Here is a 27,874-nt window from a genome sequence, read left to right as displayed (position 1 = left end):
TAGCAACGCCCTCTTCACCACATTCAACATAAACAACAACAACAAACAAGAGAAATTATCCAGATTTAGGAAATTATTCACAGGTGAGGGTTGTATTATTATCTAAATTCGAGTTTTCCAATAATTTCTTTTCCAGTGATGTATGTCCAGGTTATTCTATTTTTATTAGGCTGTAACTATATAGATTTCTCTCAAATGGGCCGGAGGAAAACAAATAGAACATATAATTTCTCTTTTTTTTTATTATTTCAAGACTAGAATATCACAAAACTAAGCATTCATATTGCTGATTGTGTCTTAAGTAAATACAATCCCTGATAGAGTTTTGTTGATACCTGCCCTAAAATTTGTTTAAGTAAAATACATATTGTTTGTGGGACAGCAGTGAAAAATGGGAGCAACTATGACTTGAGTTGTTGTTTTTTCAATATTTTCTTTTTCCAAATAATTTTTGTTCTCTGGTAATTTGTGTTCCTTCCTAAGTGGCTGGCACTCTAGGTTGAGAATCCTTTATTCAAAGGGCACAGGTTTAATTCCTGGTATTAACAGTTTATTTGGTTTGGGACAAAGGTCTGTGATGTGACTCAGAGTTGTTCCAGAATTGTTTTGGGTGGTAGGGTCTTCATTGTTGTATGTCAAGCTTGCAAACTGGTTCTGTAACTTCAGGCAAAATTTTTCTTTCACTGTTTGGATTTTTAGTTTCTCCATGTTTTAACTTCCTCTTTAGGGGGTTGTCTCTACACAGCAGTTTAAGCAAGATTAGCTCCAGAGAAGATCGCAATGCCAGAAAAATCCTGTTGGAGGAGATGAAGAAGAGACAGGCAACCGGAGAAACAGACCTAGTGATTAGAAAAGAAAAATCACAAAATCGGGCAAACTCGAGCAATTTTGATGGCGGGCTGCTTGAGCATGGAAAAATAACCAGTACCTCTTGTTCTCAACTTCAGGAGTATTTTTGCACCTACAAGCGTATGATCACTTTTAGAGTTTGACCCTGTACATGCCCCTCTGTAAGCTCAGGAATAGATGACTGAAGAGCTCCAACGCTGATGGATCAATATATGGTCAATTTGGGCACCTGTGCAGCCATTGTCTAGTGCCAGGTTATCCTTTGAGACTGTTTGTGTTGGAATATTGTGTTGATGATGGAAAGGTCATGAGATCTTGCAAACTGGAGTAGTCTATCACCATTGGAGCATTGATGGCCTTATGTGAATGGACCATCAATATTGCAAACATTTGGGTCTTTGAGCCAACAGGGGAGTTCCAATCACCTGCTAAAATTAGGAAGTCTTGTTTAGGGTATTTTTTGCATTGTAATCTTCAGATCAGTGAATAAGGAGTCATTATCAGCATTGGTAGTCACTCTTGCTGGTGCATTGATAGTAATGATAGAAATGTTGAATAATCTTGCTTGTCTAGAGAATATCTGTCTGGATATTCTTGAGTTCACTGGATCCCATGCAAGAAGACCTCTTTGCATATGGCAGCCTATCACATAGCCAACTCCATGGTCACCAGATCCATCTTGCACACCAGAGTTGAGTAATAAATAAGAGCTGTCACAGTCATGGACTGGTATGTTTTCTTCCTACACTATGTTCAATTTTGTCTCTGATAGACAAAGAAAGTCTGGTTGATAACAATTCATTTCCATAGCCATCACTAGCCTTGTTGATTCACACTTCACTGATCTCACATTCTAGCTATAGACTCAGAATCCATACTTCTGCAGATTTATTTTGCAGGGAATAGCTCACACACTTTTTGATCTCGCCAATATTCCTGGGAGTATTCATTTCTTCATAGATGGGAATTTTTTTCATCATTTCTTCCTGTTTCATGAGAATTTATTTAACCAAAGGGTCCACTTCCTTGTTGGCCCCTCCTCCTTTCTCAACTGGGCTTGGGAATGGCTATGGCGGGTGATTCAATAGATTAAATCTGATTTCACTTTGCTAAAATTGCTATAATTGCTAGATAAGATTCCAATTATCTTTCTGAGTGTCTTCTGTTCTTTAAGGAGAACTATTGTCTGGTCAGTTAAAAACCAAGTTATTTAGAATCATCTGTCTGCATAAAAGATTTTTGGAAGGATCAAATGTTTTTTGGAAGGAAGTAAGTAATAACCTGCTCTTATATTCCTAGCATATTTATGAAAAACAGTCAACAGACTTTCTCAGGTTCCTTGTTGATGAAAAAAATATGCTACTGAAAAAACCCTCCTCTCTGCCTTTTTATTGCCACAACTATTTTATTCCTCTGTTCTTTCTTCATGATTTAAACTCTGCAAGTATTTACTTAGTTTCCACATTTGTACTACCCACTGCAATGGTACAGTGTTTTTGAGATTTGTCAAAAATGGACAAACTGTCTTGTAGATTTTCTGACAACTGCAACAGAATTATCAATTTTCCACTGACTAGCCTTCTATCAAATGCCTAGCGTCACCAAATGTGTAAACTTATGATGTTTAACCATATACTAGAGTGTGAAAAAGACAATGGATAAAGGGTTGATTCAGTTATATTATGTAATGCACGGAAGGGAGTGGGTTGGAAGAGCTATATTTGTACCACCCAACCCATAGGCCTTAAACTGCTGGTGACAGGCAGCTCAAGTACCCACACTTCCCACAAAACTTCATTAGAATGACGTAATTCCATAAGAACTCTTTGGTAACTGATTGAAGGATATTCTATTTTTAATAAAAAAAAGTGTTTTAAAGTGTCTGAAGTTGTCAAGAATTGTGCGTGTTCTTTTTTTTCCATGTCCTTTTTGTTTTGTTTTCATTTTTGCTGTACTCCTATTTAGTGCATTTGTTTTGTAGGCAGAGGGTGACAATAAATTATTATTATTATAAGCTTTGGAGTGGGCTCATTTGATAGGAAATTAAAAGTCTTAATGCCCTTTTTAAGCGTTTGCAAAATAGCTTAAAATATACTTTGCAAAATAGTGCAAAGATAAATTAGTTATACTTCTGGTGTTGAGCACATGTGCCTGCAGTATATCAAAAGAAGATATCAGAAATATATATGGATGGGCCAGGAGTATTAAATTAAAACTTTCAGGGTATCTTTAGGGGATGTTGAAGAGTGAGTAGATGATACTAAGCCCCTCCCCCTTATCTTTTTTAAATGCCGCCGGATCAAAATAAAAAAAAAATCGAAATAGTGAAAAAATCTAATCAATGCTCCAGGGATGCAGGAGCATCCCCGGATGCTCCTGCATGCTTACATGCAGGACTTATCACTAAGAGAAAAGGGAATGTTTGATTCTGGTATGTCTCAAAAGCTTGAGGGTATTAAGGTGTGATTTTGGGGAATGTTGAGGAGTATGTTAAACTAAATCAAAAGTTACATAATAGATTGCCTTCTTTTTCTGAGATGACTTAAAAATGAATTACTTTTTGAGGTGACTTTAAAATAGGTCAAATAAGATATTCGCCATCAAGGTATCATTAGATGCCAGTGACATCGTTATCAAGGGCAGCACAAATCCCTTTCGGTGTCAAATTCGTGCCTTTCATCTGTTGATATTATTTTTGCCTGTTATTTGTGAAGTTGCTTTGATGATAGGTTATGAGCATGGTTTTTGCATCCACAGATGCTGCTTCTTTTAGTAACTTTTTGATCCCTGATATTACCCCTTGCATTTTAGAAATGTTGACCCTGCATCTTGCATACCTTGTGCCAACACAATTGTCAACAATAAATTCAATGTCTTCCATTAGCTTGAGCACAGACTTGCCAAAAATTTCACCTAAAATGTTTTTTCATGTTCATTTATACCCTTATAGTTCGTTTTGTGAAGGTCCATAAATCCAACAAAGTTTTCTATCATACTGCTGTCATAAACATAGTGTACTAAGTTATGAGGTATGTGACTCATCAGTTATGAGGTATGTGAACTTTTCATTTCCGTTAGAATGAGCCCTCTTGCAACATTCTAGGACAACTCGGTCGATATGATCACCCCTGGGAAAAAAAAAAACAAACAAAAAAACAAATAAACACGCATCCGTGATCTGCCTTCTGGCAAAAAATAAAAAATTCCACATTATTGTAGATAGGAGCTTGAAACTTCTACAGTAGGGTTCTCTGATACGCTGAATCTGATGTTTTGATTTTCGTCAAGATTCTATGACTTCTAGAGGGCGTTTCCCCCTATTTTCTAAAATAACGCAAATTTTCTCAGGCTCGTAACTTTTGATGGGTAAGACTAAACTTGATAAAACTTATATATTTAAAATCAGCATTAAAATGCGATTCTTTTGATGTATGTATTGGTATCAAAATTCCATTTTTTAGAGTTTTGGTTACTATTGAGCCGGGTTGCTCCTTACTACAGTTCGTTACCACAAACTGTTTGATAAATGGTCTTCATGCCTTAGGTTAGCCAATAGCCAACTTACACGAACCGTAGTCTCTTTATAATTTAGGATAGTGGGTGCAGTTATTTACAGAAATGACAGATACTCGTTTATGGTGTTGGGTGCTTAGAATGCAACTGAGGCAATTGTGATCAAACACATTTAGGTCTCTACAATTTTGAGCTTTGACAACCCACTCTTACCTATATTGGAGAGTCGTGATAAGAGGCAATCATGATGAGAGGCCTCTATATCTCTTCTATTTTGAACTTTGACACAACCCACGTTTAATATCTATATTAGAGAGTGTTTCTGACGATTGCCTCGGAAACTCTGATGTTTGTAGTAATGCTTATGCTGCGACGCGAACATAGTGATTTAGTGAGCTGAGAGAAGCTGACAGAGGCTAATGGAAGACAGATATCCAAATTGCCGAATTCTGTTTCCGTTCAGGGACATAATAAAGGGTCGTCACAAAACAGTTTATACAAGTTAATTTTTGCGCACACCTTGTATGAATCAACTTAGGCAATAGTCAAGGGAGCTTAATGAGCACAAAAAAATTTCTGAAGAGGTACTCGAAAAAGAGTTAAAAAAAAAGACCATCAATACAGAGTTTAGTGATAATAGAGAGACGTTTATTTAATACCTCCGAAAAATAGGCCGTATGGCTATGGTTCAAAGAAATATGCATTTTTGATAACCTTCTCACGCTCCTCTTCTTGCAGCTTTTGAGTTACGAAAGATTTTTATGAAGGAATGTCGGAGGAGTAGTCAATGGTTGTTAGTCAATCATGATGACAACAGGAATCTAAGATTTTTAAATTCCCAAAAACATTATGATTAGAAAACACAAAACAATTGTATACACTTTTGACGATTTTTGTGATCGATTGTCAGTGCTGAAGGAAAGCAAGGGGAAAAAAACTATTATAAAAGTGTATAAATCGAAAAGATAATGCTATTCAAACTTCATCAGAATCTTTTTCAATTCGTTGAATTTTATCTTCTGTTTGTTTTTCCATTTTTGTTGTTGCTATAGATGGACGTAAATGTTGCTATTAGTAAGTCAGGAATATCGACCTTATTTGACTAGCCAGTCTGTTTTGGTGATTTATGAGTCTTCTTTGTTTTGTTTTTTGGCATTGATACAATTTATCAATATTTCTGACACTAAAAAAATGCTTACAATTCATGCTTAAAACACCAGAAAAAAACAATATAGGTATGAGGACCCTAACACTTCCTTCGACTTGGAAATGAGCTGCAGGATAAAGAAAGGAATAAGATCCTGATTTTCGTCTCATTGTCAATGGTATCTGCTATGTTATACAATTGACAATTTTAATGAGATACATCTAGCCAATAAAAAAAATAGGGAAAGAGTCTGGTATTGGATTTATAGTCCCTACCGGTGGTCCTGATCTCCGTTCTATTGCCCTTCAGCTAGGAAGTGCAATAAGAGGGGGAGGGGCAGCCATCCTGTGCTTTCGCGCAACCTTCCTGTTAACCCTCCCCAAGTCTCTCCAGGTACCCATTTAGACCGGATTTGACTAGAATCTGACGGAAGGCTACAACAAAACAATATACGTTATGTTTTTTCTTCTTTTTTATGTATGTTATCTGAAATAACCGTTGGCAAGCTTACAAATATTTCTCTCATTTTGAATTTCAAGTATGTTTTAATTTGTATTTCGTTCTATTTAGTCGTCCGCGGTCGGGTAGGGAGGAGGTCATAAAGTAAGATTTAAGGGAAATAGGAACTTCCTGGGAGGGCGTACAGAGGGAGACTTTGCATAGATTAGGATGGAAGAGAAGCGTGCGTAGCTCTGTGTTGGCCACAGGTGGCTTAGTGCGACGGTGGGTTGTTAGTAGTAGTGGTAGTTTAACTTTATGGCTTAAAAACTGTGGAATTTATGACATAGATCATTAAGAATGAAATGTATTGCCAGGTAAAACACAAAAAGTTTATGATAAAACTAAGAACCTCCATTAGAGTTTACCTTTGTAACAAATACCGTATCATCCATATAATCAAATAGTGTCAATAGCGCCATATAACCATGTTCTTCCATCTAAATTTTGGAACATAGGTCTTGAAACGTTTGCCAATGGCCTTCCTATCCTAAAATTGAACAGAACAGTAAAAATAAAACACCCAGTCATTAGCAATAATATTTTTTTCTTGACCCCTTTTTTCATTCACAGGAGCTAAAAATGGTTAGAAAGATATAACTTTTCCCTGAGGCACAAATAGACCGTCGATATACAAATTATATATATATATATATAAATATATATATATATATATATATATATATATATATATATATATATATATGGTTGGAGCGCTTCGCGCCTTCCCCCCTCCCCCAACCCCCCCCCCCGCACGCGTAAATCGTTACGCGCCATTGTAGTTGTGTCCCTGTGTCCCACCTATATATATATATATATATATATATATATATATATATATATATATATATATATATATATATATATATATATATATATATATATATATGTGTGTGTGTGTGTGTGTGTTTTCAACTACGTAAAACTTGCGAATATACAACATTCTTCGCTGTCCCATTGTCTGTACATATAAATAGATTGTCAGGTTTACCGACTCTTGAATATGCAACATATAATTGCCCATGGGAAAAACAATCCGTATTCAGATCTATACCTCATTATTCTAATGATTGCCCTTGAGCTTTGTTGATGGCGATTGCTAATCAAACTTTCCCTGTGTCCCCATCGTCATTTATATATCCAACTTTATTATATTTATTTATTTATATATTTATATATCAACTCAGCTACTTCGGCTTGAATGCATTTACCTTTTTTATTTTTTTTTATTTTGTTTTCTTTTTCTCCTTTATTTTTCAGTTTTTTCCTTTTTTTAGTTTTTTTTCTTTTTCAGTTTTTAGTTTTTAGCTTTTTGTAGTTTTTACCTTTTTAGTTTTTTTTTCTTTTTTAGTTTTTGTTTTAGTTTTTTAGCTTTTTTAGTTTTTTCTTTTTTTTGTAGTTTTTACAATTTTTAGTCTTTTTCTTCATTTGTAATCAAGGTTTGAACCTGGAACCTCTCGGACCTAAAACCTGAAACATAACGCTCTACCAATTCAGCGACTTCGGCTTGTATACATTCGTTTTTGAATTGGTATATGATGAAATAATTCAGACGTCATATGCGGACAGACAGGCAAACAACTTATTTTTATATATATACTAACTGTTGGGGTGGCGCTTCGCAACCCCCCCCCCCCAAGCACTCCCGCGCGCGTAAGTCGTTACGCGCCATTGTAGTTGTGTCCCTGTGTCCCACCTGTGAATATAGAAAGATATATATATATATATATATATATATATATATATATATATATATATATATATATATATATATATATATATATGTATATATGTTTTTAACTACGTAAAACTTGCGAATATACAACATTCTTCAGTCTGTGCACATAAATAGATTGTCAGGTTTACCGACTCTTGAACATGCAACATAAAATTGTCCATGGGCAAAACAATCCGTATTCAGATCTATACCTGATTATTCTAATGATTGCCCTTGAACTTTGTTGATGGTGATTGCTAATCGAACATTCCCTGTGTCGCCGTCGTCATTTATATATCCCCCTGTGCCCCCGGCATCTCCCTTGTAGTTGTGTCCCTGTGTCCCGGTCGTCATTTATATTCCCAGTATCCCGGTTGTCATTTGTGTCCCAGTCTGTAATTTCTCTTTGAGCGTCCCGGTCGTCATTTATATTCCCTGTTTCCCGGTGTCCCGGTCGTCAATTGTGTCCCGGTCGTTATTTGTGTCCCAGTGTCCCAGTCTGTAATTTCTCTTTGAGTGTTTTTCTTTTTTAGTTTTTAGTTTTCTACCCTTTTTTTGTTTTTTAGCTTTTTTAGTTTTTTTAGTATTCTCTTTTTAGTTTTTTTTGTAGTTTTTACCTTTTTTAGTTTTTTTCTTCTTTTGTATTAATGCTAAAGCCAAGGTTCAAACCTGGAGCCTCTCTGACCTAGAACCTGAAACATAACGCTTTACCAACTCAGCTACTTCGGCTTGAATACATTCTTTTTAAGCAGCTTCCTCGGGTGTTGTCATTGTAGTTTCTTCAGTCATTTTACAATTAGAAATTTCTCTTTCAACGATCTTCTTACAATTAAAATTTGTCTTTGAACGATATTCTTAAATACCTGTGTCCTGGTCGTCATTTGTATTCGCTTTGTCCCGGTCGTCATTTGTGTCTCGGTATCCCAGTCTGTAATTTCTCTTTGAGTGTTCCGTTCTTCATTTATATTCCCTCTGTCCCGGTCGTCATTTGTGTCACGGTCTGTAATTTCTCTTTGAGTGTTTTTTCTTTTTAGTTTTTTTTTTTAGTTTTTTACCTTTTTTCTTTTTTCAGTTTTCTTTTTCTTCTTTATTTTTCAGCGTCACTATGAAATACATATTGCCGAACTTTTGTTTTTTTAACTAAAATCTGGTAGGCATTGATGACCTTATCCAAGTCAAAATCCCAAACCCAATCATCATCGCTATCATTTTCAGTTTTGATATGTTTTAACTCTCGCTGTCCAGGTGGATTTTCATCTAACTGCGCGGTTTTGCGTTCTTTAGCCGCAAGCCTGTTTTCTTGCTGTTCTTGTGATTCCTCGGCGCGCTTTCTTTTCTTATTTTCTCTATCAGCCGCAAGTTTTTTGGCATAGACTCTTTGAGCAGCTTCCTCGGATGTTGCCATTGTAGGTTCTTCAGTCATTTTACAATTAAACATTTTTCCGTCCACGATCTTCTTACTATTAAAAATTTGTCTTTGAACGATTTTCTTAAATACTTTTAGTGACGTCATCGTCATAACAAAGATGACGACAACTAACTTCATGACGACATGATGACATGACGTCACTCGACAGACCCACAGACAAACAACTTATTTTATATATATAGAAGATAGATAGATAGATGTAGATATATAGAAGAAGATTCTTTGAACGATTTTCTTAAATACTTATAATGACATCATATACTAAGTTTCGTCATAACAACCATGACGACATACAGCTCAATCCTTATAATGACGTCACTCGACAGAAAGACAACTTATTTATATATATATATACGAACAGTAGTGAAAAATTTTTCTCCAAAGATGACACAGATTCATAGCGCCATGTTTGGGAAGTTCTCACACCGTCAGAACTATACTTTCTTGTCGTGATGCGCTAAGCATTTGTCATTGTGCCTACGCAAAGGAGGGAGCATGAAGAGTGGCTTAGCTTGTGTAGTTTCAGATGTGTTCCAAAAATCGTAAATGGAGAGCATGGGACTTTTCGCTAATGTTAGCGTATATTTATACTGTGGAAAACAAAAACGGATCCATCAACATTTGCAGTGAGTTTGAGAAAACTTTATCTGATTATCCGCTGAATTTTAAGTTTCCATCATGAAGTCCATAAAAGATAACAACTTAAATACTTATCCAGTAGCTTGTCAATTGAAACGCTACACGCAACTAGGCGAGTAAAGACATTATTCACGTATGTTCCATTGTAAATATAGCTTATTTATAAATCCCATTTTTTGTCATTCCTGTCTCTTTTTGTTTTTTGCACATAATTTCACATTTCTGTTCCATTTTTTTTAAGATTGAATTTTCTTATATATGACGGTGCTTATCCTTAGTAATTCTGCATTTTTCAGGTTTAGCAAGTGCAACTTATAAGACAACTAACCCAGACCGCTTCAAGCATCAATCCTACTAGTCTTTGATGTCATTTATGCATCGTCAAACGCTAAAGTGGCGTTCACATGCCTGTCTAGCTAGATTCCCGTGTCTAGGCATGTGTCTGGCCAGATATCAATGTCTTCATCAGATAGCAAGGTTCACAAAGAAGATTTGATGTTTGGCTAGACAAGCTACAGCTAAGCATCCAGTTCTAAACTCTAGAACTCAAAGTTTAGGATTTTTGATTACAGACAATCAGAATGAGTCAACTTCCCATATTTTCATCATTCATTTTTACTATTCTTAACTGAACTTCTTTTTTTGTTTTCTCATTTTTTTTTCCTTTTAGGCAAAAACTGCACACCAGATATAATAGCAAAGCACACTAAGGCAATTGTTTGGCTTCTCTCGCCCATTACCTTGTGACAGTAAAAACAGGGATTACAATTTTAAAAGTTTTAACCGCATAAGCTCTCTTGATTAGCAAGAAATTACGACTGTACTCTATTTGGAACTAAATTTGTAGTTTTAGCTAAGTAATGGATTTTTCCTTGGAACTCTATATGTACTCTATTTGAAACTAAATTTATAGTTTTAGCTAAGCAATGGATTTTTCCTTGGAACGATAGATTCCTGTACATTGATTTCTGACCAGACATGTGTCTAGACATAAAGATTCTAGCTAGACAAGTATGTGAACGCTGCTTAAAGATAAGTAACCGCGCTTGTCGTACAAGTAATCTCAGAATTCTCAAACCACAGCATAAATTTATATAAACAGTGGCGAAAAGCTTCTTCAGAAATGGGAGGGATCAAAGTGCACAGAAATGAAAATCCATCTGCGTCCTTGCAATAGTTTCAGTTGCTACTTGGCATTAAATGCGCAAAACATTTGTCATTACGCGTGCGTGAAGGTGGAGTCATGAAGAAAGGTCTAGACTATTGTCTGCCAGAAATTTTTAATGGAAAGTATACTGTGTATCGAACAAACAATTAGTGTAGGTACATAAAAACGACTCTGCAGGTGGATTTTTATTAATCAGGAACACAGTGATAGTAAAAGAATAAAAATAATACACAGGGCTAAATACCACTTATCAAATGCATGGGGCATGGAAAATGATAATAAAAAGAGGGAGCGACTGGCCAAGGGTGGCTGGTTGCCCTCTGATAACTCGCCAGCATCCTCTAAAATTTTCAATTTGATATCCTCAGCAGTTCCTTAGATATTGATGATGCATCTTTCTGACAATCAGCACAGATACAGTGTGTTTTATTATTTCTAGAATCCTCCTCTAAAGCTTTGGATTTTGTCATTCTCACAGGAGTAGTTTGAGTTTTGATTATTTTTAACACGATGTCTATTCCAAAATTTTGACCAAATGTTTTTGGAGGATTTATAACTAAAAGGCATAGGAGGGAGCTGGCGGCTCTGCAGCCCCCCACCCAACATGTCATGAAAGCTTCAACTAAATACCCTTTGCCGTTCTTAAAGTATTTAAGATCCTTCCTTTTGATAAACAATATTTATGCCCTTAGCCTATTCGAATGCACTCAAAATCAAATATTTCCCCTTTCCCTGAAAATAAATCCTACATGTAAGCAATGGGCAAAGTGCAGAATTTGCAGTCCTTGCCCTGGGGCTATGGGGGATTGACATTTCTGGAAGTATAGCTATTAGAACTCTTGGCTAGTTCGAACAAAATGACAATTCCAAATTTCGATCAGCATTGAGCAGAGTGGGCGCCGAACAAGAGCAAGAAATGGGGTGGGTCATTTCATTGGAGTTGAGGAGGGGGCAGCCTGCCTCATATACGTAATAATTTCTGTTTCTTTTATATTTTAATCTTGCTCCTTATTTTCAGTTGAATAAACTTTATTTCATGAAGTTTAGAGACTAACATTTTTCTAAAGGCAATGGAAAAAGTATTTCAATTAAAGTACAAGGATACAAAAATTAAAAAAGTAAGTAAATACAATTACTAGTGTTGAAAGTGATTCTGCTTGAGTTTTTTGAGGAGTATACCAAGGTGACTACGTCTATGACTAAGGCCTTTGACGTACTGCATGCAGATATGAAGTTTTTCTGGGAACACAAATGCTCACGTTGATTGTACTAAAACGAAAAACGATTGTCATAACAAATTATGACATTTTTAAATAACAAATTATTGTCCTCGATAACAAATCATGCAGAAATTCTCATCTTAAACGGTATTCTTCGAGAAAAAAGTGTTTTGCAGCAAGAGTAATTTGTATTTTAATGTATATATACACACATATATATATATATATATATATATATATATATATATATATATATATATATATATATATATATATATTATATATATTTATATATATATATATTTATATATTTATACTAGCTGTTGGGGTGGCGCTTCGCGCCACCCCAACACCTAGTTGGTGGGGGCGCTTCGCGCCCCCCCCCCCAAGCCCCCCCGCGCGCGTAAGTCGTTACGCGCCATAATAGTTACGCGCCATTGTAGTTGTGTCCCTATGTCCCACCTGTGAATATAGATAGATATATATATATATATATATATATATATATATATATATATATATATATATATATATATATATATATATATATGGTTTTAACTACGTAAAACTTGCGAATATACAACATTCTTTGCTGTCCCATTGTCTTTGCATATAAATAGATTGTCAGGTTTACCGACTCTTGAACATGCAACATATAATGGTCCATGGGAAAACAATCTGTATTCAGATCTATACCTCATGATTCTAATAAATGCCCTTGAGCTTTGTTGATGGTGATTGCTAATCGACCATTCCCTGTTCCCCCGGTGTCCCTGTTGTAGTTGTGTCCCTGTGTCCCGGTCGTCATTTATATTCCCTGTGTCCCGGTCGTCATTTGTATCCCGGTGTCCCGGTCTGTATATACATTCGTTTTTTAGTTTTGTTTTTCTCCTTTATTTTTTTCCTTTTTTTTTCTTTTTTAGCTTATTTAGATTTTTAGATTTTTTAGTTTTTTTATTAGTTTTTAGTTTTTTTTTCTTTTTAGTTTTTTTGTCCCGGTCGTCATTTATATCCCCCTGTTTCTCCCGGTGTCCCCGTTGTAGTTGTGTCCCTGTGTCCCGGTCGTCATTTATATTCCCTGTGTCCCGGTCGTCATTTGTATCCCGGTGTACCGGTCTGTATATATGTTTTTTTAGTTTTTTAGCTTTTTTATTAGTTTTTAGTTTTTTTTGTAGTTTTTGCCTTTTTTTAGTTTTTTAGTTTTTTAGCTTTTTTATTTTTTTTATTAGTTTTTAGTTTTTTTTGTAGTTTTTGCCTTTTTTTAGTTTTTTCAGTTTTGACGTCACCTGATCCAGTTTTTTCAGGTGACGTCACCTGATCCACGATCCACAGATCCACAGACAACTTATTTTTATATATATAGATAGTTTTTTTTTTTTACTTATGTCCTGGTCGTCATTTATACTCCCTGTGTCCCGGTGCTTTGTTGATTGCTAATCGAACATTCCTTTTGTCCTGGTCGCTTTCTCTTTGAATTTCGTCATTTATTTTTTTCTTTTTTAGTTCTTTTAGTTTTTACCTTTTTTAGTTTTTTTTAGTTTTTTAGATGAAAATTTTTTTTAGTTTTTTCCTTTTTTTCTTTTTAGTTTTTTATTGGTTTTTACCTTTATTTTAGCTTATTTTTCAGTTTTTTCCTTTTTTTTAGTTTTTTTAATTTTTTATTTTTTTTAGTTTTTTACCTTTTTTTAGTTTTTTTAGTTTTTTTAGTTTTTTAGCTTTTTTACTTTTTTTTATTAGTTTTTAGTTTTTTTGTAGTTTTTGCCTTTTTTTAGTTTTTTCAGTTTTTTTTTTAGTTTTTTATTGGTTTTTACCTTTATTTTAGCTTATTTTTCAGTTTTTTCCTTTTTTTTTAGTTTTTTTTAGTTTTTAGTTTTTTTAGTTTTTTACCTTTTTTTAGTTTTTTTAGTTTTTTTAGTTTTTTAGCTTTTTTATTTTTTTTATTAGTTTTTAGTTTTTTTTGTAGTTTTTGCCTTTTTTTAGTTTTTTTAGTTTCTTAGCTTTTTTATTAGTTTTTAGTTTTTTTTGTAGTTTTTGCCTTTTTTTAGTTTTTTTAGTTTCTTAGCTTTTTTATTAGTTTTTAGTTTTTTTTGTAGTTTTCGCCTTTTTTTAGTTTTTTTAGTTTTTTAGCTTTTTTATTTTTTTTATTAGTTTTTAGTTTTTTTTGTAGTTTTTGCCTTTTTTTAGTTTTTTCAGTTTTGACGTCACCTGATCCAGTTTTTTCAGGTGACGTCACCTGATCCATCCATCCACAGACAGACAGACAACTTATTTTTATATACTAGCTGTTGGTGGGGGCGCTTCGCGCCCCCCCCCCAAGCCCCCCCGCGCGCGTAAGTCGTTACGCGCCATAATAGTTACGCGCCATTGTAGTTGTGTCCCTATGTCCCACCTGTGAATATAGATAGATATATATATATATATATATATATATATATATATATATATATATATATATATATATATATATATGGTTTTAACTACGTAAAACTTGCGAATATACAACATTCTTTGCTGTCCCATTGTCTTTGCATATAAATAGATTGTCAGGTTTACCGACTCTTGAACATGCAACATATAATGGTCCATGGGAAAACAATCTGTATTCAGATCTATACCTCATGATTCTAATGATTGCCCTTGAGCTTTGTTGATGGTGATTGCTAATCGACCATTCCCTGTCCCGGTGTCCCGGTCGTCATTTACATCCCCCTGTTTCCCCCGGTGTCCCCGTTGTAGTTGTGTCCCTGTGTCCCGGTCGTCATTTATATTCCCTGTGTCCCGGTCGTCATTTGTATCCCGGTGTACCGGTCTGTATATACATTCGTTTTTTAGTTTTGTTTTTCTCCTTTATTTTTTTCCTTTTTTTTCTTTTTTAGTTTATTTAGATTTTTAGATTTTTTAGTTTTTTTATTAGTTTTTAGTTTTTTTTTCTTTTTAGTTTTTTTGTAGTTTTTACCTTCTTTTTAGTTTTGTTACCTTTTTTAGTTTTTTTTTAGTTTTTTAGATGAAAATTTTTTTTAGTTTTTTCCTTTTTTTCTTTTTAGTTTTTTATTGGTTTTTACCTTTATGTTAGCTTATTTTTCAGTTTTTTCCTTTTTTTTAGTTTTTTTTTATTTTTTATTTTTTTTAGTTTTTTACCTTTTTTTAGTTTTTTTAGTTTTTTTAGTTTTTTTAGTTTTTTAGCTTTTTTACTTTTTTTATTAGTTTTTAGTTTTTTTGTAGTTTTTGCCTTTTTTTAGTTTTTTCAGTTTTTTTTTTAGTTTTTTATTGGTTTTTACCTTTATTTTAGCTTATTTTTTAGTTTTTTCCTTTTTTTTAGTTTTTTTTAGTTTTTAGTTTTTTTAGTTTTTTACCTTTTTTTAGTTTTTTTAGTTTTTTTAGTTTTTTAGCTTTTTTATTTTTTTTATTAGTTTTTAGTTTTTTTTGTAGTTTTTGCCTTTTTTTTAGTTTTTTTAGTTTTTTAGCTTTTTTATTAGTTTTTAGTTTTTTTTGTAGTTTTTGCCTTTTTTTAGTTTTTTAGTTTTTTAGCTTTTTTATTTTTTTTATTAGTTTTTAGTTTTTTTTGTAGTTTTTTCCTTTTTTTAGTTTTTTCAGTTTTGACGTCACCTGATCCAGTTTTTTCAGGTGACGTCACCTGATCCACAGATCCACAGACAACTTATTTTTATATATATAGATAGTTTTTTTTTTTACTTATGTCCTGGTCGTCATTTATACTCCCAGTGTCCCGGTGCTTTGTTGATTGCTAATCGAACATTCCTTTTGTCCTGGTCGCTTTCTCTTTGAGTTTCGTCATTTATTTTTTTCTTTTTTAGTTCTTTTAGTTTTTACCTTTTTTAGTTTTTTTTAGTTTTTTAGATGAAAATTTTTTTTAGTTTTTTCCTTTTTTTCTTTTTAGTTTTTTATTGGTTTTTACCTTTATTTTAGCTTATTTTTCAGTTTTTTCCTTTTTTTTAGTTTTTTTTAATTTTTTATTTTTTTTAGTTTTTTACCTTTTTTTAGTTTTTTTTTTGTTTTTTTAGTTTTTTAGCTTTTTTATTTTTTTTATTAGTTTTTAGTTTTTTTGTAGTTTTTGCCTTTTTTTAGTTTTTTTAGTTTTTTAGCTTTTTTATTAGTTTTTAGTTTTTTTTGTAGTTTTTGCCTTTTTTTAGTTTTTTTAGTTTTTTAGCTTTTTTATTTTTTTTATTAGTTTTTAGTTTTTTTTGTAGTTTTTGCCTTTTTTTAGTTTTTTCAGTTTTGACGTCACCTGATCCAGTTTTTTCAGGTGACGTCACCTGATCCATCCATCCACAGACAGACAACTTATTTTTATATATATAGATATAGATATATATATATTTATATATTTAGACCACAACGCTCTTACAATATTTTTCAATCAACTGTTGTTATGATGCTCAGAAGCATCTATCAAATTTTTCAAGTTTTCATTGTAGAGATAGCTAAGTATTTGTTCAGCACATTCATGTGGTAACTCAGCAAATCTATTAAAGAAAAAATTGAATCTTCTATTGGCTAGTTCAAGTAACACTTTCCTTTCTGTACTCTTTCTGAATTGGCTAACTATTATTGGGCTATATATTGGAAATTTTGCTTCCCAGTTTCCTGATCTCAGTGAACTTTTCAATGAACTTTCATTCGTTGTGTATAATTCGTGTATAATTCGTTGTGAAAGCGCTTGATCAATTTTCGACCAGCAATGACGGTGTAGAGGTGCTGAAGGACCAAGAGATGTACTTCGATGACCGAAAGATGGAAAAGACACTAAGAAGGCTATGGGATAATGATCAGACAATTGACAATCAAACACGAACTTTACTGTAGTGAAACTTCGTCGAGTGATCCCTAAAAAATGGTTTGATTCTGTAATCACTGAATCGTAGGGTCTGTCAGGACATTTGCATCTATTGGTACAGATTCCAGTAAGGCCAAATCCATATCTTTTGATATTTACCTTCAACTTGGAGAAGATCATAAGGGGTAATATATAACTTCTTGAAACGCAAATTGAAGTGTGTGGCAAAATATATATATATATATATATATATATATATATATATATATATATATATATATATATATATATATATATATATATATATATATATATATATACATATGCTATTTATGTATATCCCAAGAAACGTTACATGCCTTAATTATAACAATACAAAGGTGTTTTTTTTTTTTTTTTCAATTGATTGGGCAGACAAACATAGTAGGTAATGAAACAGATGGAAAGCATAGAAATAACTGCATTTTTTTATTACTGACATTAATATGTGTAGACACATTAATGAAAAATAATAAAAACCTGCAGTTATTTCTATGCTTTCCGTTTGTTTCATTAGCTACTAAGTTGGTCTGCCCAATCAATTCGGTTGGTTTTTTGCTGCCAAACTTCAGATCAATTAGCACAAAAGGTTTTGAAAAGGTTTTAAGCAGGCCACTTCGCTAAGGGGTCTACCTGATAATTATTACATATTATAATCTGTAGTACAAGGCTATAAGCAAAAAATTCGTTAAAGTAGCAAATCCTGGCGGTGTCGATGTGGAATTTGCGGATGTTAAGGCAGGACGGACTCGCAAATAATCTTCCTATACCTCCCATGTTAAACATTTGGAGTTTGCCTGACGCTCCTGAATTAGTGATTTTGGCGGTTTTATGTCAATAGAAGTAAAAAAAATCTGGTGAATATTTTGGCCTAATCAAATCTTAAAGCCGACAATTATTTTTTTTTATAATTCCAAAATAATTATAAAACCTGTTTCGGGTTTGCATTCTAGATTGCTATGCTTGACATTGTTATTGTGGGGTATCAAAAAATAGAGCAAAAACTTTTCTATTCATCAATAAGAAGCTTTTTTCTATAATATATACCTCCTGGCTGCAGTCCCTTCAAATACTTTACATATTTGTGCTCCGAAGTCAAAATTTCCCCTCAAAAGGTTAGATTGAGCTGTAATCAGAGCATCTAAGAATGCAAAAATTACACCAAGGGGCTAACCACTCGGATTGTTCAGGAGCGATTCAGTCAATCATTATTTAGTTCTAACCTGTTTAAATAGAGTCTAGAGAAGAAGCAAGGTGCAGACACCAAACTGCCGGTTAATTAATATATAAGAAAATTGTATTGTATAAAAAATTAAGGATAAGCTGCGTCTAATCCTAGAGATAAATTGAACACAACACAAGGGCCGAATATATATATATATTTAGACCACAACGCTCTTACAATATTTTTCAATCAACTGTTGTCATGATGCTCAGAAGCATCTATCAAATTTTTCAAGTTTTCATTGTAGAGATAGCTAAGTATTTGTTCAGCACATTCATGTGGTAACTCAGCAAATCTATTAAAGAGAAAATTGAATCTTCTATTGGCTAGTTCAAGTAACACTTTCCTTTCTATACTCTTTCTGAATTGGCTAACTATTATTGTGTTATATATTGGAAATTTTGCTTGAACTTTGCTTTTGGCTGATCTCAGTGAATTTTTCAAGGAATTTTCATTCATTGTATATAATTTGAGCTTATTGATAATATGAGCTATTGAGCTTATTCTTTTGACCAAAAGATCATAGAACGAAATATTACAAAATATTATTTCACTCTTCATTTGTTCTAGTTCTCTTTCACACTGACCCCGCCTGTAATCCCACTTTGAATCCCACCGGAATGAGGGTAAATTGTTTTCTTCACTTACATATAAATTTGCCACAATCATTTTTAATATGTGGTATGCAAGATATTCAAAAGTTTCCGACCTAGAACTAAATCTTGATAAATAAAGTGGACTTTCACCATGATCGTTTCTTACATTAACATCTGCACCAAACTTTAAAAGACATTCAACAGTTTTTAAGCATTCCATTGATTTTGCTGCTAAATGAAGTGGACTTTCACCAATATTGCTTTGTATATTAGCATGAGCGCCAAACTTTAAAAGGCATTCAACAGTTTTTAAGCAATGGATTGATCTTGCTGCTAAATGAAGTGGAGTTTCACCATCTTTGTTTCGTAGATTAGCATCAGCGCCAGACTTTAAAAGACATTTCACAACTTTCTCTGAGCGTCTACGTGAAGCTGCTAAATGAAGTGGACTATTGCCATCAACATCTCTTGCATTAACATTTGCACCAGACCTTAAAAGACATTTAACTGTTTGTAAGCGTCCACCTAAGGCCGCTGAATGAAGTGGACTTCTATTGCTAATTCCTTTAATTTTAACGTCAGTGCCATCCTTTAAAAGATATTCAACAATCTGTGAGTTTCCTTCTGAAGCTGCTAAGTGAAGTGGACTTCTGTCATAAATATCTTCTGCATTAACATCCGCACCAGACCTTAAAAGACATTCAACAGTTTTTGGGTGTCTATACGAAGCTGCTAAATGAAGTGGACTTTCACCACGATTGTTTCTTATATTAACATCTGCTTCAGACTTTAAAAGATATTCAACTATTTTTTGGTATCCATTTTTAGCTGCTAAATGAAGTGGACTTTTACCATTTTTGTTTGGTAGATTAGCATCAGCACCGAACTTTAAAAGACATTCAACAGCTTTTGGGTGTCCATACGAAGCTGCTGAATGAAGTGGACTTTCACCATGATTGTTTCTTATATTAACATCTGCTTCAGACTTTAAAAGATATTCAACTATTTTTGGGTGTCCATTTTTAGCTGCTAAATGAAGTGGACTTTTACCATTTTTGTTTGGTAGATTAGCATCAGCACCAAACTTTAAAAGACATTCAACAGTTTTTGGGTGTCCATACGAAGCTGCTAAATGAAGTGGACTTTCACCATGATTGTTTCTTATATTAACATCTGCTTCAGACTTTAAAAGATATTCAACTGTTTTTGGGTTTCCATTTTTAGTTGCTAAATGAAGTGGACTTTCACCATTTTTGTTTGGTTGATTAGCATCAGCACCAAACTTTAAAAGACATTTCACAACTCCTTTTGAGTGTCTACTTGAAGCTGCTAAATGAAGTGGACTATTGCCATCAATATCGCTTGCATAAACATTCGTACGAGACCTTAAAAGACATTCAACTGTTTGTGACCGTCCACCTAACGCTGCTGAATGAAGTGGACTTCTGTCGCTATTTCCTTCGCCATCTTCCATCACTGAGGATGTCTCCATTTCATATTCTCTATCTTTTAAGGTTCTTTTAAACATTGCTTTGTGCTTTATCAAATACAATCAATAACTGAACCACACACCGTCGGGATTCCGACTTATATAGTAAAGATGACGTCATATTTATCACACTATTTTGATGCTCAAATAATGACGTCACTTGCAAATATAAAATTCTACATGAAGGTTGCAATGACGTCATATTAGAATCGTATGATATTATTGCAATAAAGTCATATAAGGAGCTAAGTAAATTAGTCAACTAATTGCTAGTCATGTAAAAAATCAAAATAAAAACCATACAAATATAAATGAGAACCGATGGTAGAAAACATGGTAGAACCGAAGAATATATTTCTGAAAATAAAGGTGGAATTGTGGATATATATTTCCATCACCTTCCCACCACCATTCTCTGAAAATCATTTAAACTGTCTAATTTCATAACTTTCTCATTAATAAATTTGTCTCCATGAAGTTCCTTATGCAAAATGTATTTTCTCCTTATTTTTTTAAGTCCCATTTAGAAATAAAATAATCAAATTTTGTAGCTTTTGTAGATAAGTTTTACTGCACTGACTTAGAAATGAAAAATTTTCACCAAGAAAAAATCTTCACATTATTTTGTATACTTTTTTATTTTCAATATTTTAATTGAAGGGGAAAGGTATAACTCCTCTAGTGAATGTCGATAATCTCATGTTAACTCAATGGTGCCAATGAGAAATCACTTGCAATAGGAAATATGTAAAAGGTGGATTCCCTGTGGTATTATTTTCAATAGATTTGGCCTCTGATCTTAAGCTGGGCTTATCAAAGTAGACACATTTTGAATCTGGGTTAAGCCATGAAATATTCTCACTGTTCAGGAGAACAATACACTTTTTTTGACATAATAGTTCAATTAATTGATTTACTTGATCATCAATTGTTTATTAATACATCCGTCCCTGTTTCTTTTAGAAAACTATCAGACCCGTTTAAATACAAAAGTCTTGACACAATTTAAATTTATTTAAAAAATTCGTTTATTTAATTTTAGATTTTCTCACTTTAGCCCGTGATTCCCAACGAGGGGCGTGTAGGCTACACCGGTGCAGTAGGGTAATATTTTGGTGGATAATGAGAGGAGGTACACTCTTTGGCAGACCGTACTTTAGAGCATTAATTTTGAAAAAAAAGCATGTGAATAACGTCAGATTTTTAATTTCAAAGAAAAATACGTTATAGTATTGCAATAATGCCGACTATTGTATAAGAGGTGTTTTATACAGACGCTTCTTTTGATTATCAAAAAATATGCCTAGAGGACAAACCGGAAAAAAATGCCAGTTTGCTGGCTTTTTTAGCTTCCTTCGAGTGAATTCATGGAATTTTTTTTTCAACAAAACAGATGTATCAAACTTTTGAGTCGACATCATTGCTGTTAGTGGAGAGTCGTATTAAAGAAAGGGGTCTGAGAGGTAGGCTGATTGTCCTCTAGTAACTTTCAGCCTTTAAAAAGGACACAAGAGCTTTCAATTTACAGTCAATTGAGCCCCACCCTTATTTCTTAAGATAGCCTCTTTCATTTCAAGTGAAAAGGAATACAGATATTTGGCACCTCCTGCAATGAGGTCCCTTTAGCCCAAGGTTCTCCTATAATTAAGCATTCCTTTCTACCCTCCACTTTCCCTAGAGGTCATTCTATACTTATCTGAAGGCTTAATTAGAGTAATATGTTTTCAAAATAAATTTCACTCTTTAAGATAACTGCCCTCCCCTCCCCCCTCTCCGGTTGAAACGATCAACATTCACTCCTTCAAAATAGAAAATTCACACACATCATTTCGTGTAATTTCACTAAAAAAAAAAAAAAAAAAAAAAAAAAAAAAATGCGTTTAGTTAAATGCAGCTTTGAAATAAATGTTACAAACCATTTTTTCCCAATAAGAATTGAAGCATAACCGCGCAGCACCATTATTCAGACTTAATCTAAAATGAAGGAGGCGAGAGATAAATGACACAAGACGATCAATAGCATGAAGAAGATACAAACAAGAATAAAAACAGTTTGAAAAAAATTAGATTACAACGAAATTATGTTGGTCAAAACCACTGCTTGGCTCCTCAGTGCTATAGTTTTTTTTATATATAGGCTTTAAAATAACCCTATTATTTTAGTTAAACAGCCTTTGTCTTTCAGGTGTCGAAAACTGTCATACTTTGTGGTTGGACGAAAAGTCATACTTTGGTGGAGAGAGCAGAGTCTTGAGGAGACGACAATCCCTTTCATATACAGAATAATTACTGTTCGTTTTAGGTTTTCATGTTGCTCCTTACTTTCAGTTACAAAAATGATTTTTTATTTCCTAATGGTTTTTAAATAAAACTAGTAAATATGCTCCTTCTCCTTGAAAATTTCTTTTCACATAAACTGCCCTCCCCCCCCCCCTCCAGACGAATTCCCACCAAACAATTTTATTCTAGCTGACAATTTCTTGTGAACGATTTCAGGTGATTTTTTTTCTTCTTTTTTTTTAGCACACTCATTTGAAAACCTTTCATTTAAGATTTTTTTTTTAAAATCATACCGGAAATCTCCTCCTCTGTGTAAAAGTTGCTTCCAAAACAAGCCCCCTCCCCATCTTATTAGAAAGTTGCTCCCACTGAAGGCTCCCAACATAAAATTTTACCCTGTAGAAAACTCCCCTGTGAAGAATTTGGATATCCCCTCGCCCTTCAGAGAAATATCTGACAATTCCGACACAGTAAAAATTTCCTCTGCACGATTCTCCCTAACATCTCTACATGTAAAATTGTGTTGGCAAAGATAAAGTAAGACGAGTAAAAAAAAAACAGTCCACAAGTGAAAATAATTTCTGTGAACACACCTGTACCAAAGCCAGATTGAGGCTTTTTCACAATGTATAGGAATGCCAGTTCATTCTCACTTCAAAGCTTAGTTTCTCGATTTGTTGATAAAAGATTCCTTAATTTTAAACTTTCAGTACCTTTTTGAATTGACAGAAGTGATATTACCTCAGTCGAGCTACTATCTCTGCCATTTTTTGGTGCAAAGCGCCAATGTCGGCCGAAAAGGGGCCAGAATACTATCGATAATAAAATGTTGGGATCACCAATTTATTTATAACTATTGAAAAGTGTTTATATAGCCTCCCTACACAATGCTCAACGGTTGAGTATTTGCCGTAAAAGATTTATCCAGTTGATACAAAATACCTGACTACTATAAACTTTTATTTTAAGCCTCATGTCAATAAGATGAACCATTTAAAACTTCTTAGTAGTCTATAGTTATGTTTAAACTATTAGGGCGAAGTCAATCCATCTTTATGTGGTGGAGGGAGGAATGGAACTTAAAAATAGCACTTTTAGGTCCAAATTCCCTTGCTTTCAGTGAGAAGTCCAGATAAATATGGAGCGGTGGAAAGACATTTACTATTCTTATAAGCTCATTTTGACTAAGCTTTCATAACATGTACATGATTGCCAAAACAAACTGTGAATGGGAAATCTCCTAATAAAAGATTTGTTGAAGCATCTCTTGATAAATATAGAAGTTATAAGCCTAAAGTTCAGTTTTGACAGCTCCCCCTGAAACGCTCTCACCCCCTCCCAAACACAAACGCACATTAAAGACAGGCCTGGATCAGAAGGTTCGCGGCAATTAAGTCCATTTAAAGAGCGACACTTTTGAGTAAAAACCGAGCATCCAAAAAAGGAAATTTGATTCAACAAATACATCAAGAGAATCTGGTTTTAATTCCGATTCCAAATTTGAAGAGTTCATCAATGTTAAATTACCAATCAAAATTTTCTAGCAATTGTTTCATTGTATGCCACCTTAAGAGGTAGAGCTTCCTTTCAGAATATTTTTAAAAATCTATAAAATTATACATCTTTTAAATAGACACTTACCGGGGAAAATTTCTGATTTTTAATACCCTATGTTCATTTGAACTAACTTGACCAGAAAGTGGGACATACAGTATTTCCCTTCAGATGGCGTTAAAATTTTATGTTACTTAAAATTGTTTACCTTTGGTGGTAAAAGAATCAAAGTAAAAAACAACCCAAGATAGTAGCAATCGAATTCCCAAAATTAAGAGTAAATTCCAAAGAAGAGAAAAAACAACCCTTACAAAATTAGTCCAATCTTCCATTCTTTTTGGTTTCAAGATGGAACCAACCAGTCTTTTCTTGTATTATAGAAACAACCACATCGTAGCAAACATCCAATTTCTGCCATCTCCTGCCATAAAACAAGAATTTTTACCTAACTATTGTCCAAATTCTATTGAGCGGACAATTCGGATCGAGAAGATAGATGATTGATGTAGAACTGTCGAGTTGCTAATTAATAGCGTATTTAACTGATTTAGATTGCCTTCCGAATTCTGTAAAAATTCAAATCTTTGGTTCGAATCCATTGTGTCGTTAGACCTGTATTTTTGTACGATCATCTGTATGGCTGTTTTCATCTGTTGCTTTGGGAATTGATACTTATGTCTCGAGAAAAAAAAGGCAAGAAACGCAACATCTTTTTATCGCGCATGTTTAATGTTCACTCGAAGACGTACAAGGTGACTTGCTGTAGAAGAAGAGATTGTTTTGAAAAACTACCGCTTGGGAATTTATCGTAAAAAAGCACTTATATACATATTTAATATTTATAATATATACACACACACACACACATATATATATATATATATATATATATATATATATATATATATATATATATATATATATATATATATATATATATATAAATATTTATTTATAATGCAAACTACTCTAGCTGCAAAACACCTTTTTCTCAAAGCATACTGTTTAAGATGAAAACTTCTACATAATTCGTTATCGAGGTTGGAAGATTGCTTTTAACAACACAAGTTTCTCCAATTTTTTATCTCCAACCTGGCTATGCTTTGTATTGAAAACCAAACCCCAAAGAGAAAAAAGACATCTACTGGAGTAGACAATGGTATCGGAGTGTTGAACTTTTGGAAAAACCTCACAACGTCTGGAAATTCTGACAGACTCATTTGAACAGTTTTTATCATCCATGAGCCTTATTAGCTGAGCTTCCGTGTTACGGCCAAAAGAAGAATCCATGCTTCTCCCAACATCATCACTGTCAAAAGAAAAAAAAGGGCCATCAGAATTGATCAACGTCACTGTGATGTGCTCAGCATCACAATCAGTAAACTGATGTTCAGCTTTGGCTAGTAAAATGTGTTTCACTTCGTCACAAAACACATCAATGATTTAGTCCCGGATATATCCCGGCATCAATCTTTCCTCAAAGCAAAGTGGTTTCCATTAGATATTGCTAGTTAATTGGAACAAGGTTCACTTAGCTGTATTGTAAAAGCGAGTTCGAAGCAGTTCTCTAAGCTGTACCAGTTTCTTCTACGAGAGCCTGCTCGTGCTTGATGGCGTTTTTGTTTCATGTCAATCATTGGACATGAAACAAATCAATCAATAATGTTTCATGCTATCAACGTGAGCAACAGCGTTCCCTGAAAACACTTCATATATCCATGCAGTAAGTCAAAGGCCCTGGCCATAGAGGTAGTCACCTTAGCATACTCCTCGAGAAATTCAAGCTGAATCACTTTCAACTTTGGTAGGTTTCTTTACTTACTTTTTTCATTTTTATATACTTTTACTTTAATTGACATACTTTTTTCATTGCCTTTAGAAAAATGTTAGTCTCTAAACTTCAAGCAATAAAGAAAAAACAAGTTTTTTCAATTGAAAATAAGGAGCAACATTAAAATTTAAAAGGATAAAAAATGTTAGGGGGGCTGTCCCCTCCTCAACTCTTTTGAAACGACCAGGAGTCATTTTCAAAGAATTGGGACAAAATTAAGACTAGTGTAAAGACCGAGGTGTTGAGGAGGGGGGCAACCAGCCTCATATACGGAAAAAATTTCGGTTATATTTTTTATTTTTAAATAGTTACTACAAACGTATTCAAAAACAAAATACAACCAGCTACTAGAAAGCCCTGTAAGGTTTGTGATGGCAGCCGATTAAACAAAAACTAGATCTACATTGCATGGGCAACGTGAGGTGTTGCGGCAACGTTTGTTCGGCTTCGCCGAGTAAAGTGTTGCGAGAGCAACACTTTGGTTTTGTTTCCTTGCTTAGATTAAAGAGTAACACTTTAGATTAGATTAGATTTAGATTAGATTAATACTTGCTTTAATTTCTGTTGGTTTTAAGTTTTACTGTAGCTCCTTACTTTCAGTTAAAAAAAAGTATTTTTTTTATTTAATTTCACAGTAGAGACAGAAAATCAAAGTGTTAGACGAAGCCAACCAAAGGCTGTCACAGCACTTTACGTTGCGCTAGCAACTTAAATCTAATTTTTAGTTTGACTCATCATTCATGTAATTATTGTTCGTTTTTGGTTTAATTAAATAAAAAAAAACAAGTTTTTTTTAACTGAAAGTAAGGAGCGACATTAAAACTTAAAACGAACAGAAATTACCCCGTATATGAAAGGGGCTGCTCCTTCTTCAACGCCCTGCTCTTTACGCTAAAGTTTGACTCTTTCTCTCAACTCTACTTTTTGAAAACGGTAAAAACTTTAGCGTAAAGAGCAGGGCGTTGAAGAAGGAGCAGCCCCTTTCATACACGGAGTAATTTCTGTTCGTTTTAGGTTTTACTGTAGCTCCTTACTTTCAGTTAAAAAAGTATTTGTTTTTATTTAATTTCACAGTAGAGACAGAAAATCAAAGTGTTAGACGAAGCCAACCAAAGGCTGTCACAGCACTTTACGTTGCGCTAGCAACTTAAATCTAATTTTTAGTTTGACTCATCATTCATGTAATTATTGTTCGTTTTTGGTTTAATTAAATAAAAAAAACAATTTTTTTTAACTGAAAGTAAGGAGTGACATTGAAACTTAAAACGAACAGAAATTACCCCGTATATGAAAGGGGCTGCTCCTTCTTCAACACCCTGCTCTTTACGCTAAAGTTTGACTCCTTCTCTCAACTCTTCTTTTTGAAAACAGTAAAAACTTTAGCGTAAAGAGCAGGGCGTTGAAGAAGGAGCAGCCCCTTTCATATACGGGGTAATTTCTGTTCGTTTTAAGTTTTAATGTCGCTCCTTACTTTCAGTTAAAAAACTTGTTTTTTTTATTTAATTTCTGAACGTTTTTTAGTTAATCCATGTTTTGATTTTGGCTTTCCGCAGATGAATAATTAAAGCGAAATTTGCATATTTATTTATTTGGCTAAATGGCTTTCCCATAGTTTTGATTGAATGATTTTGCGAAAAAAGGAGGGGAAGGAAGCCCAGTTGCTTTGCAATTTTTGGGGTACTTAAAAAGGCAACTAGAACTTTTAGTTTCTACGAACGTTTTCGTTAGTAAAAGATATACGTAACTTATGAATTAGCTTCCGTAACAAACTTCTATGTTCGTATGTTTTTATTACGTATATGAGAAGGTTCGCCCACTCGTCAATACCTAATCAATAACTCTTTGCATTAAAGCTTAAATTTTGTCCCCTGAATCACAAAGGCCG

At 33.6% G+C, this 27,874-nt stretch overlaps 1 long non-coding RNA gene across 2 annotated transcripts; it reads left to right on the top strand.

The window, feature by feature from the left end:
- On the top strand, window positions 1-22,707 carry LOC136036208 (uncharacterized). 2 transcript variants are annotated; one of them, XR_010619664.1, is made up of 3 exons: window positions 22-83; window positions 10,089-10,269; window positions 22,510-22,707. It is a non-coding gene; the product is annotated as an uncharacterized LOC136036208 (long non-coding RNA). The 2 variants fall into 2 exon arrangements; XR_010619663.1 differs by lacking the exon at window positions 10,089-10,269 and having other exon boundaries at window positions 1-83.
- The last annotated feature ends 5,167 nt before the right edge of the window (window positions 22,708-27,874 follow it).

Source organism: Artemia franciscana, chromosome 15 (assembly GCF_032884065.1).
Source record: "Artemia franciscana chromosome 15, ASM3288406v1, whole genome shotgun sequence".
NCBI lineage: Eukaryota > Metazoa > Arthropoda > Branchiopoda > Anostraca > Artemiidae > Artemia > Artemia franciscana.
This window is presented reverse-complemented; position numbering and strand designations above follow the sequence as displayed.